This window comes from Phoxinus phoxinus (assembly GCF_949152265.1).
Source record: "Phoxinus phoxinus genome assembly, chromosome: 2".
In the NCBI taxonomy this organism is placed as follows: Eukaryota; Metazoa; Chordata; class Actinopteri; order Cypriniformes; family Leuciscidae; genus Phoxinus; species Phoxinus phoxinus.
Window position 1 is genome coordinate 33,023,657 of NC_136877.1, and position 12,958 is coordinate 33,036,614.

Sequence of the window (12,958 nt, forward strand, 5' to 3'; positions counted from 1 at the left end):
TTGTTGAGTATTTGAACCTCGCTAAGAAAAATGAGAGGGGGGGGGGGGGAACAGAATCCGACGGCAAAAAAACAGCTGTCGGAATCCGTTCCCCCACCCTCATTTTGAGAGGTTTTGATGAAGTGGCTTAAAAAAAGGCTTATTCAATTTTTTTGTGGATGGAGCTTAACTGCCATCAGTTTAAAGAATATCTTTTGCCTTTTAACCATGATAGGAAAGTATGAAAAAAAAAAAAAAAAAAAAAAAACGATGACCCGGGACCTGTCGTCAAAATCCCAAAAGTATGAAAAAAAAAACAAAAAAAAAACGATGACCCGGGACTTGAACTCTGGTCGTCAAAATCCCAAAAGTGTTAAATGTTAGTGCTTAGACCACTAGGCTATAGGGGACAACTAAAACAAACGTTTGTTGAGTATTTGAACCTCACTGCTAAGAAAAATGAGAGGGGGGGGAACAGAATCCGACGGCAAAAAAACAGCTGTCGGAATCCGTTCCCCCACCCTCATTTTGAGAGGTTTTGATGAAGTGGCTTAAAAAAAGGATGATTCAATTTTTTTTGTGGATGGAGCTTAACTGCCATCAGTTTAAAGAATATATTTTGCCTTTTAACCATGATAGGAAAGTATGAAAAAAAAAAAAAAAAAAAAAAAAAAAAACGATGACCCGGGACCTGTCGTCAAAATCCCAAAAGTATGAAAAAAAAAAAAAAAAAAAACGATGACCCGGGACTTGAACTCTGGTCGTCAAAATCCCAAAAGGGTTAACTGTCAGTGCTTAGACCACTAGGCTATAGGGGACAACTGAAAGCAAACGTTTGTTGAGTATTTGAACCTCACTGCTAAGAAAAATGAGAGGGGGGGGGAACAGAATCCGACGGCAAAAAAACAGCTGTCGGAATCCGTTCCCCCACCCTCATTTTGAGAGGTTTTGATGAAGTGGCTTAAAAAAAGGCTGATTCAATTTTTTTGTGGATGGAGCTTAACTGCCATCAGTTTAAAGAATATCTTTTGCCTTTTAACCATGATAGGAAAGTATAAAAAAAAAAAAAAAAAAAACGATGACCCGGGACCTGTCGTCAAAATCCCAAAAGTATGAAAAAAAAAAAAAAAAAAACGATGACCCGGGACTTGAACTCTGGTCGTCAAAATCCCAAAAGTGTTAAATGTCAGTGCTTAGACCACTGGGCTATAGGGGACAACTGGAAAACAAACGTTTGTTGAGTATTTGAACCTCACTGCTAAGAAAAATGAGAGGGGGGGGGGGGGGGGACAGAATCCGACGGCAAAGAAACAGCTGTCGAAATCCGTTCCCCCACCCTCATTTTGAGAGGTTTTGATGAAGTGGCTTAAAAAAAGGCTTATTAAATTTTTTTGTGGATGGAGCTTAACTGCCATCAGTTTAAAGAATATATTTTGCCTTTTAACCATGATAGGAAAGTATGAAAAAAAAAAAAAAAAACGATGACCCGGGACCTGTCGTCAAAATCCCAAAAGTATGAAAAAAAAAAAAAAAAAAAACGATGACCCGGGACTTGAACTCTGGTCGTCAAAATCCCAAAAGGGTTAAATGTCAGTGATTAGACCACTATGCTATAGGAGACAACTGGAAAACAAACGTTTGTTGAGTATTTGAACCTCACTGCTAAGAAAAATGAGAGGGGGGGGGGGGGGGGAACAGAATCCGACGGCAAAAAAACAGCTGTCGGAATCCGTTCCCCCACCCTCATTTTGAGAGGTTTTGATGAAGTGGCTTAAAAAAAGGCTGATTACATTTTTTTGTGGATGGAGCTTAACTGCCATCAGTTTAAAGAATATATTTTGCCTTTTAACCATGATAGGAAAGTATGAAAAAAAAAAAAAAAACGATGACCCGGGACCTGTCGTCAAAATCCCAAAAGTATGAAAAAAAAAACAAAAAAAAACGATGACCCGGGACTTGAACTCTGGTCGTCAAAATCCCAAAAGGGTTAAATGTCAGTGCTTAGACCACTAGGCTATAGGGGACAACTGCAAACTAAACGTTTGTTGAGTATTTGAACCTCACCGCTAAGAAAAATGAGAGGGGGGGGGAACAGAATCCGACGGCAAAAAAACAGCTGTCGGAATCCGTTCCCCCACCCTCATTTTGAGAGGTTTTGATGAAGTGGCTTAAAAAAAGGCTGATTCAATTTTTTTGTGGATGGAGCTTAGCCATCAGTTTAAAGAATATTTGCCTTTTAACCATGATAGGAAAGTATGAAAAAAAAACAAAAAAAAAAAAAAAACGATGACCCGGGACCTGTCGTCAAAACCCCAAAAGTATGAAAAAAAAAAAAAAAAAAAAACTATGACCCGGGACTTGAACTCTGGTCGTCAAAATCCCAAAAGTGTTAAATGTCAGTGCTTAGACCACTAGGCTATAGGAGACAACTGGAAAACAAACGTTTGTTGAGTATTTGAACCTCGCTAAGAAAAATGAGAGGGGGGGGGGGGGGGGGAACAGAATCCGACGGCAAAAAAACAGCTGTCGGAATCCGTTCCCCCACCCTCATTTTGAGAGGTTTTGATGAAGTGGCTTAAAAAAAGGCTTATTCAATTTTTTTGTGGATGGAGCTTAACTGCCATCAGTTTAAAGAATATCTTTTGCCTTTTAACCATGATAGGAAAGTATGAAAAAAAAAAAAAAAAAAAAAAAAAAAAAAAAAAACGATGACCCGGGACCTGTCGTCAAAATCCCAAAAGTATGAAAAAAAAAACAAAAAAAAACGATGACCCGGGACTTGAACTCTGGTCGTCAAAATCCCAAAAGTGTTAAATGTTAGTGCTTAGACCACTAGGCTATAGGGGACAACTGAAAACAAACGTTTGTTGAGTATTTGAACCTCACTGCTAAGAAAAATGAGAGGGGGGGGGAACAGAATCCGACGGCAAAAAAACAGCTGTCGGAATCCGTTCCCCCACCCTCATTTTGAGAGGTTTTGATGAAGTGGCTTAAAAAAAGGATGATTCAATTTTTTTTGTGGATGGAGCTTAACTGCCATCAGTTTAAAGAATATCTTTTGCCTTTTAACCATGATAGGAAAGTATGAAAAAAAAAAAAAAAAACGATGACCCGGGACCTGTCGTCAAAATCCCAAAAGTATGAACAAAAAAAAAAAAAAAAACGATGACCCGGGACTTGAACTCTGGTCGTCAAAATCCCAAAAGGGTTAAATGTCAGTGATTAGACCACTAGGCTATAGGGGACAACTGGAAAACAAACGTCTGTTGAGTATTTGAACCTCACTGCTAAGAAAATTGAGAGGGGGGGGGGGGGGGGGAACAGAATCCGACGGCAAAAAAACAGCTGTCGGAATCCGTTCCCCCACCCTCATTTTGAGAGGTTTTGATGAAGTGGCTTAAAAAAAGGATGATTCAATTTTTTTTGTGGATGGAGCTTAACTGCCATCAGTTTAAAGAATATATTTTGCCTTTTAACCATGATAGGAAAGTATGAAAAAAAAAAAAAAAAAAAAAAAAAAAAACGATGACCCGGGACCTGTCGTCAAAATCCCAAAAGTATGAAAAAAAAAAAAAAAAAAAACGATGACCCGGGACTTGAACTCTGGTCGTCAAAATCCCAAAAGGGTTAACTGTCAGTGCTTAGACCACTAGGCTATAGGGGACAACTGAAAGCAAACGTTTGTTGAGTATTTGAACCTCACTGCTAAGAAAAATGAGAGGGGGGGGGAACAGAATCCGACGGCAAAAAAACAGCTGTCGGAATCCGTTCCCCCACCCTCATTTTGAGAGGTTTTGATGAAGTGGCTTAAAAAAAGGCTGATTACATTTTTTTGTGGATGGAGCTTAACTGCCATCAGTTTAAAGAATATCTTTTGCCTTTTAACCATGATAGGAAAGTATGAAAAAAAAAAAAAAAACGATGACCCGGGACCTGTCGTCAAAATCCCAAAAGTATGGAAAAAAAAAACAAAAAAAAACGATGACCCGGGACTTGAACTCTGGTCGTCAAAATCCCAAAAGGGTTAAATGTCAGTGCTTAGACTACTAGGCTATAGGGGACAACTGAAAACAAACGTTTGTTGAGTATTTGAACCTCACCGCTAAGAAAAATGAGAGGGGGGGGGAACAGAATCCGACGGCAAAAAAACAGCTGTCGGAATCCGTTCCCCCACCCTCATTTTGAGAGGTTTTGATGAAGTGGCTTAAAAAAAGGCTGATTCAATTTTTTTGTGGATGGAGCTTAGCCATCAGTTTAAAGAATATTTGCCTTTTAACCATGATAGGAAAGTATGAAAAAAAAAAAAAAAAAAAAAAAAAACGATGACCCGGGACCTGTCGTCAAAACCCCAAAAGTATGGAAAAAAAAAAAAAAAAAAAACTATGACCCGGGACTTGAACTCTGGTCGTCAAAATCCCAAAAGTGTTAAATGTCAGTGCTTAGACCACTAGGCTATAGGAGACAACTGGAAAACAAACGTTTGTTGAGTATTTGAACCTCGCTAAGAAAAATGAGAGGGGGGGGGGGGGGGGGGGGGGGAACAGAATCCGACGGCAAAAAAACAGCTGTCGGAATCCGTTCCCCCACCCTCATTTTGAGAGGTTTTGATGAAGTGGCTTAAAAAAAGGCTTATTCAATTTTTTTGTGGATGGAGCTTAACTGCCATCAGTTTAAAGAATATCTTTTGCCTTTTAACCATGATAGGAAAGTATGAAAAAAAAAAAAAAAAAAAAAAAAAAAAAAAAAAAACGATGACCCGGGACCTGTCGTCAAAATCCCAAAAGTATGAAAAAAAAAACAAAAAAAAACGATGACCCGGGACTTGAACTCTGGTCGTCAAAATCCCAAAAGTGTTAAATGTTAGTGCTTAGACCACTAGGCTATAGGGGACAACTGAAAACAAACGTTTGTTGAGTATTTGAACCTCACTGCTAAGAAAAATGAGAGGGGGGGGAACAGAATCCGACGGCAAAAAAACAGCTGTCGGAATCCGTTCCCCCACCCTCATTTTGAGAGGTTTTGATGAAGTGGCTTAAAAAAAGGCTGATTACATTTTTTTGTGGATGGAGCTTAACTGCCATCAGTTTAAAGAATATCTTTTGCCTTTTAACCATGATAGGAAAGTATGAAAAAAAAAAAAAAACGATGACCCGGGACCTGTCGTCAAAATCCCAAAAGTATGAAAAAAAAAAAAAAAAAAAACTATGACCCGGGACTTGAACTCTGGTCGTCAAAATCCCAAAAGGGTTAAATGTCAGTGATTAGACCACTAGGCTATAGGGGACAACTGGAAAACAAACGTCTGTTGAGTATTTGAACCTCACTGCTAAGAAAATTGAGAGGGGGGGGAACAGAATCCGACGGCAAAAAAACAGCTGTCGGAATCCGTTCCCCCACCCTCATTTTGAGAGGTTTTGATGAAGTGGCTTAAAAAAAGGATGATTCAATTTTTTTTGTGGATGGAGCTTAACTGCCATCAGTTTAAAGAATATATTTTGCCTTTTAACCATGATAGGAAAGTATGAAAAAAAAAAAAAAAAAAAAAAAAAAAAAAACGATGACCCGGGACCTGTCGTCAAAATCCCAAAAGTATGAAAAAAAAAACAAAAAAAAACGATGACCCGGGACTTGAACTCTGGTCGTCAAAATCCCAAAAGTGTTAAATGTTAGTGCTTAGACCACTAGGCTATAGGGGACAACTGAAAACAAACGTTTGTTGAGTATTTGAACCTCACTGCTAAGAAAAATGAGAGGGGGGGAACAGAATCCGACGGCAAAAAAACAGCTGTCGGAATCCGTTCCCCCACCCTCATTTTGAGAGGTTTTGATGAAGTGGCTTAAAAAAAGGATGATTCAATTTTTTTTGTGGATGGAGCTTAACTGCCATCAGTTTAAAGAATATATTTTGCCTTTTAACCATGATAGGAAAGTATGAAAAAAAACAAACAAAAAAAAAAACGATGACCCGGGACCTGTCGTCAAAATCCCAAAAGTATGAAAAAAAAAAAAAAAAAAAACGATGACCCGGGACTTGAACTCTGGTCGTCAAAATCCCAAAAGGGTTAAATGTCAGTGATTAGACCACTAGGCTATAGGGCACAACTGGAAAACAAACGTCTGTTGAGTATTTGAACCTCACTGCTAAGAAAATTGAGAGGGGGGGGAACAGAATCCGACGGCAAAAAAACAGCTGTCGGAATCCGTTCCCCCACCCTCATTTTGAGAGGTTTTGATGAAGTGGCTTAAAAAAAGGATGATTCAATTTTTTTTGTGGATGGAGCTTAACTGCCATCAGTTTAAAGAATATATTTTGCCTTTTAACCATGATAGGAAAGTATGAAAAAAAAAAAAAAACGATGACCCGGGACCTGTCGTCAAAATCCCAAAAGTATGAAAAAAAAAAAAAAAAAAAACGATGACCCGGGACTTGAACTCTGGTCGTCAAAATCCCAAAAGGGTTAACTGTCAGTGCTTAGACCACTAGGCTATAGGGGACAACTGAAAACAAACGTTTGTTGAGTATTTGAACCTCACTGCTAAGAAAAATGAGAGGGGGGGGGAACAGAATCCGACGGCAAAAAAACAGCTGTCGGAATCCGTTCCCCCACCCTCATTTTGAGAGGTTTTGATGAAGTGGCTTAAAAAAAGGCTGATTCAATTTTTTTGTGGATGGAGCTTAACTGCCATCAGTTTAAAGAATATCTTTTGCCTTTTAACCATGATAGGAAAGTATAAAAAAAAAAAAAAAAAAACGATGACCCGGGACCTGTCGTCAAAATCCCAAAAGTATGAAAAAAAAAAAAAAAAAAACGATGACCCGGGACTTGAACTCTGGTCGTCAAAATCCATAAAGTGTTAAATGTCAGTGCTTAGACCATTGGGCTATAGGGGACAACTGGAAAACAAACGTTTGTTGAGTATTTGAACCTCACTGCTAAGAAAAATGAGAGGGGGGGGGGGGAACAGAATCCGACGGCAAAGAAACAGCTGTCGAAATCCGTTCCCCCACCCTCATTTTGAGAGGTTTTGATGAAGTGGCTTAAAAAAAGGCTTATTAAATTTTTTTGTGGATGGAGCTTAACTGCCATCAGTTTAAAGAATATATTTTGCCTTTTAACCATGATAGGAAAGTATGAAAAAAAAAAAAAAAAACGATGACCCGGGACCTGTCGTCAAAATCCCAAAAGTATGAAAAAAAAAAAAAAAAAAAACGATGACCCGGGACTTGAACTCTGGTCGTCAAAATCCCAAAAGGGTTAAATGTCAGTGATTAAACCACTATGCTATAGGAGACAACTGGAAAACAAAAGTTTGTTGACTATTTGAACCTCACTGCTAAGAAAAATGAGAGGGGGGGGGGGAACAGAGTCCGACGGCAAAAAAACAGCTGTCGAAATCCGTTCCCCCACCCTCATTTTGAGATGTTTTGATGAAGTGGCTTAAAAAAAGGCTTATTAAATTTTTTTGTGGATGGAGCTTAACTGCCATCAGTTTAAAGAATATCTTTTGCCTTTTAACCATGATAGGAAAGTATGAAAAAAAAAAAAAAAAAAAAAAAACGATGACCCGGGACCTGTCGTCAAAATCCCAAAAGTATGAAAAAAAAAAAAAAAAAAAACTATGACCCGGGACTTGAACTCTGGTCGTCAAAATCCCAAAAGTGTTAAATGTCAGTGCTTAGACCACTATGCTATAGGAGACAACTGGAAAACAAACGTTTGTTGATTATTTGAACCTCACTGCTAAGAAAAATGAGAGGGGGGGGGGGGAACAGAATCCGACGGCAAAAAAACAGCTGTCGGAATCCGTTCCCCCACCCTCATTTTGAGAGGTTTTGATGAAGTGGCTTAAAAAAAGGCTGATTACATTTTTTTGTGGATGGAGCTTAACTGCCATCAGTTTAAAGAATATCTTTTGCCTTTTAACCATGATAGGAAAGTATGAAAAAAAAAAAAAAAACGATGACCCGGGACCTGTCGTCAAAATCCCAAAAGTATGAACAAAAAAAAAAAAAAAAACGATGACCCGGGACTTGAACTCTGGTCGTCAAAATCCCAAAAGTGTTAAATGTCAGTGCTTAGACCATTGGGCTATAGGGGACAACTGGAAATCAAACGTTTGTTGAGTATTTGAACCTCACTGCTAAGAAAAATGAGAGGGGGGGGGGGGGGAACAGAATCCGACGGCAAAGAAACAGCTGTCGAAATCCGTTCCCCCACCCTCATTTTGAGAGGTTTTGATGAAGTGGCTTAAAAAAAGGCTTATTAAATTTTTTTGTGGATGGAGCTTAACTGCCATCAGTTTAAAGAATATATTTTGCCTTTTAACCATGATAGGAAAGTATGAAAAAAAAAAAAAAAAAAACGATGACCCGGGACCTGTCGTCAAAATCCCAAAAGTATGAAAAAAAAAACAAAAAAAAACGATGACCCGGGACTTGAACTCTGGTCGTCAAAATCCCAAAAGGGTTAAATGTCAGTGATTAGACCACTAGGCTATAGGGCACAACTGGAAAACAAACGTTTGTTGAGTATTTGAACCTCACTGCTAAGAAAAATGAGAGGGGGGGGGAAACAGAATCCGACGGCAAAGAAACAGCTGTCGAAATCCGTTCCCCCACCCTCATTTTGAGAGGTTTTGATGAAGTGGCTTAAAAAAAGGCTTATTAAATTTTTTTGTGGATGGAGCTTAACTGCCATCAGTTTAAAGAATATCTTTTGCCTTTTAACTACGGTGGCCGCTGCAACTGAAGAAAACACATGCAAATAAAAAAAACACATGCAAATAGAAAAAAACACATGCAAATAGAAAAAAACACATGCAAATAAAAAAAAACACATGCAAATAGAAAAAAACACATGCAAATTAAGAAAACATCTTCATCAGTTTCACAACACACAACACAACCAAATACAGAAACGCGCTGCAAAAGTTCACAACACAACCAAATACAGAAACGCGCTGCAAATAGAACAGAACACAACGGAAATGTTTCCGGGGAACCCAATAAGTGACGGACCCGGCTGGTACGTGCTTATTGCTCGTGAGCATCCCTATGCCCTACGCCCTTAGAAGGGCAGACGGTAGAGCCCTTGAAGTGGGGACTTTGGAGGGAGCAGGGCACTTGTGTAGCCGCTTGGAACGGGACTTGATGAAGGGAGCAACGAAAGACAACGTAATTTCCTCATTATTTTCACCTGGGACGTTCCCATGACAACGCAGCGCGGTGTCCGTCAGCTGAATAGCTGTTCTTACCAGAAATATAGTTTTATTGCTGTTAACATAACTGTTTGCAAATAAATATAGATTTTATACAACACAGTTTTTAAAATATGCGTTATATCTGTGTGTGAGTATCTCATATTTGGACCCTGCATTCTAACATTTCTTATGAAACTTATTTTAACGTAACATGACAAAATGTGTACAATGTAACTGATGTATAGATTAATATCTTTCCCTCATGTTCTTTTTCTCTATCTTTTTATTTATTTATTTATTTGAGTCTTCAGCTCATTGTTCTTATCTGATTAGTATTCTTATAACATTGAACATATTGTAAATACGTTTTGTATATTGTATACAAAGTTGTATGTCATAAACGTGTCATCTCTGTATGTTTTGCAAAAAAAAAATAATAATAATAAATAAAATGAAAGTAGCTATAAGCAGTAAGCACCAAGCACGTAACAGCCGGGTCCGTCACTTATTGGGTTCCCCGGAAACATTTCCGTTGTGTTCTGTTCTATTTGCAGCGCGTTTCTGTATTTGGTTGTGTTGTGAGTATTTGGAGCACACGTGTGTTGTGAAACTGATGAAGATGTTTTCTTAATTTGCATTTGTTTTTTTCTATTTGCATGTGTTTTTTTCTATTTGCATGTGTTTTTTTCTATTTGCATGTGTTTTTTTCTATTTGCATGTGTGTTTTTTTATTTGCATGTGTTTTTTCTATTTGCATGTGTTTTTTTCTATTTGCATGTGTTTTTTTTTTATTTGCATGTGTTTTCTTCAGTTGCAGCGCGTTGAGCTGTCTCGGCCACCGTATTTAACCATGATAGGAAAGTATGAAAAAAAAAAAAAAAAAAAAAACGATGACCCGGGACCTGTCGTCAAAATCCCAAAAGTATGAAAAAAAAAAAAAAAAAAAAACGATGACCCGGGACTTGAACTCTGGTCGTCAAAATCCCAAAAGTGTTGAATGTCAGTGCTTAGACCACTAGGCTATAGGAGACAACTGGAAAACAGAAGTTGGTTGAGTATTTGAACCTCACTGCTAAGAAAAATTAGAGGGGGGGGGAACAGAATCCGACGGCAAAAAAAACAGCTGTCGGAATCCGTTCCCCCACTCTCATTTTGAGAGGTTTTGATGAAGTGGCTTAAAAAAGGCTGATTCAATTTTTTTTGTGGATGGAGCTTAACTGCCATCAGTTTAAAGAATATATTTTGCCTTTTAACCATGATAGGGAAGTATGGAAAAAAAAAAAAAAAAAAAACGATGTTCCGGGACCTGTCGTCAAAATCCCAAAAGTATGAAACAAAAAAACAAAAAAAAACGATGACCCGGGACTTGAACTCTGGTCGTCAAAATCCCAAAAGGGTTAAATGTCAGTGCTTAGACCACTAGGCTATAGGGGACAACTGGAAAACAAACGTTTGTTGAGTATTTGAACCTCACTGCTAAGAAAAATGAGAGGGGGGGGGAACAGAATCCGACGGCAAAAAAACAGCTGTCGGAATCCGTTCCCCCAACTCTCATTTTGAGAGGTTTTGATGAAGTGGCTTAAAAAAAGGCTGATTCAATTTTTTTGTGGATGGAGCTTAACTGCCATCAGTTTAAAGAATATCTTTTGCCTTTTAACCATGATAGGAAAGTATGAAAAAAAAAAAAAAAAACGATGACCCGGGACCTGTCGTCAAAATCCCAAAAGTATGAAAAAAAAAAAAAAAAAAAACGATGAACCGGGAAGGCAATCAAGGCAGCCATATATGGTAAGTCAATACTTGGTAAGAGGAAAATTTGAAAAATTCAGTTAAAATACAGCTGTAAAAAATTTTTTATCTTGCAGTGGCAGTCAAGAAGAGTCAAGTGTCCAAAACGGGGAAATTCACTGCTGATTCCATAATTCCTTACTGAGTTTTATCCAAATGTTCACGTGTTATAGAGAAATACATTTTTTCTTCAAATGCAAGATGTGAATGTATTTTCTTGATTTTAAATATATTTATATTTTGAAAATATATTTTAAAAATGGCCATAAAATATATATTTTTAAAGCTTTTGAAAATTATATTTATATTTTGAAAATATATTTTAAAAATGGCCCAAAAATATATTTTAGGAAACATATTTACCCATTTTAAAATATATTTTATGAAATATATTTTTTGGCCATTTTTTGTATATTTTGAAATATATGTGAAAATATAAGTGAAAATATATTTTTTTACCTTATGGGCAGTCCTTCAATATATCTTTCTGTTTTCCTTTTAAGAACATTCCAAACATCAAGCAGCACTTTTGCTTTTTTGGCCACATTTCTTCTTTCCCATACTGCATTTTTTATCAACATTACTAACAGGTTCACAAACTTTTTACTTTGACAATTTTCCTCCCATCCAAACATTACTATCCTCTTCCATTCTATTACTTCTTCGTCACAGCTCTCAATTATTTTATCATCTTTTTGCATTTTCTGTAAAAGCCCTCCAACTCTTTACAGTATAAAAACAAGTGTAAAATTCCTTCGTCTTTGCATACTTTATATGTTGCATTCTGTTCCATTCCAATCGTTAATACATTCGGTAAAAATTGCTTTGTGCCTTATAAAATACTCTAAACATTCCAGTTTGGTTTCCACAATCTTTCCCCTAATATTTCTCCATATACTTTCTTTTTTCAGATCTTTAATTCTCTGTACCCAAAACTCGTTAGCAACTGGTTCTTTAAAAACACCATCTCTAAAATAACAATAAAACCGTTTAACATTACACTCCTTAAAATTACATAGTTTCCCTTTCAGTCTGACATAAATGTCTTTCTCTTCCTTCCATTCCTCCCATGTTTTCTATTCTTTTAATCCATTCCTTCGGTATTGCGTTTTTGATAATTTTGCATTTATTTTCTATTTCTCGTTTGTTGCATTCCTCTTTTGCTTCCTCCTTTGCATCCATTATAAATTGTGATGGTAAAAAAACCTTCTTTAAATTCATACAAAACATCCCTTACCCTTGTTATTCCCACCATTTTTTAAAAAAAAAGATATCTTTCCCATCTCTTAAAATACTTTTGTTTAAAAACAGAGGTTGGTTTAAAATGTTTTCTCTTCCTTTCAGATTATAATCAATTACAGTTAAGAAATCCCCCTAGCACTTAAAATTTCCTTATAGAAGTCAGGAAATCCTTCCGCCATCCAGTTTTTTGTTTTCATAAAATATCCTCCCCCAAATTAAAATTCCCACATTTGTTTAAAAAATATTTCATAACTTTCTTCCATTCTGTTTAATTTTCTTCTTGCAACAATTTTTTGACTATTTTAACTCTTAAGCAGTTTTTCCTTTGTTTAATATCCATTAACCCCAACCCACCCTCTTCTAATGGTCCTAATAAAGTGTTGTATGCTATTCTCGAGGGTTTACCCTCCCACAAAAAAAACTGAGAAAACATTTCTTCAACCTCCCTTCTACCCACAAAGGCATTTCTGTCACATATAAAACATACCACAACTTTGAAGCCATTAAAACATTCAATACTAAAATCTTCCCTTTCAAATTTAAAGCCCTCATTCTCCAAAAATTGAACCTCCGTTCTATTCCTGTTATCAATTCCTCCCACATTTTTTCTCTTACTTGTCTCCCATCCTTTCCCATTAAAATCCCTAAAATCCTAATTTCTTCAACTTCCTTAAAATGAAAACATTCCGTTAAAACTGACGTTGCCCCGAACCTCATATACACTGTCTTAGTCTTAGAATAGGCCTAT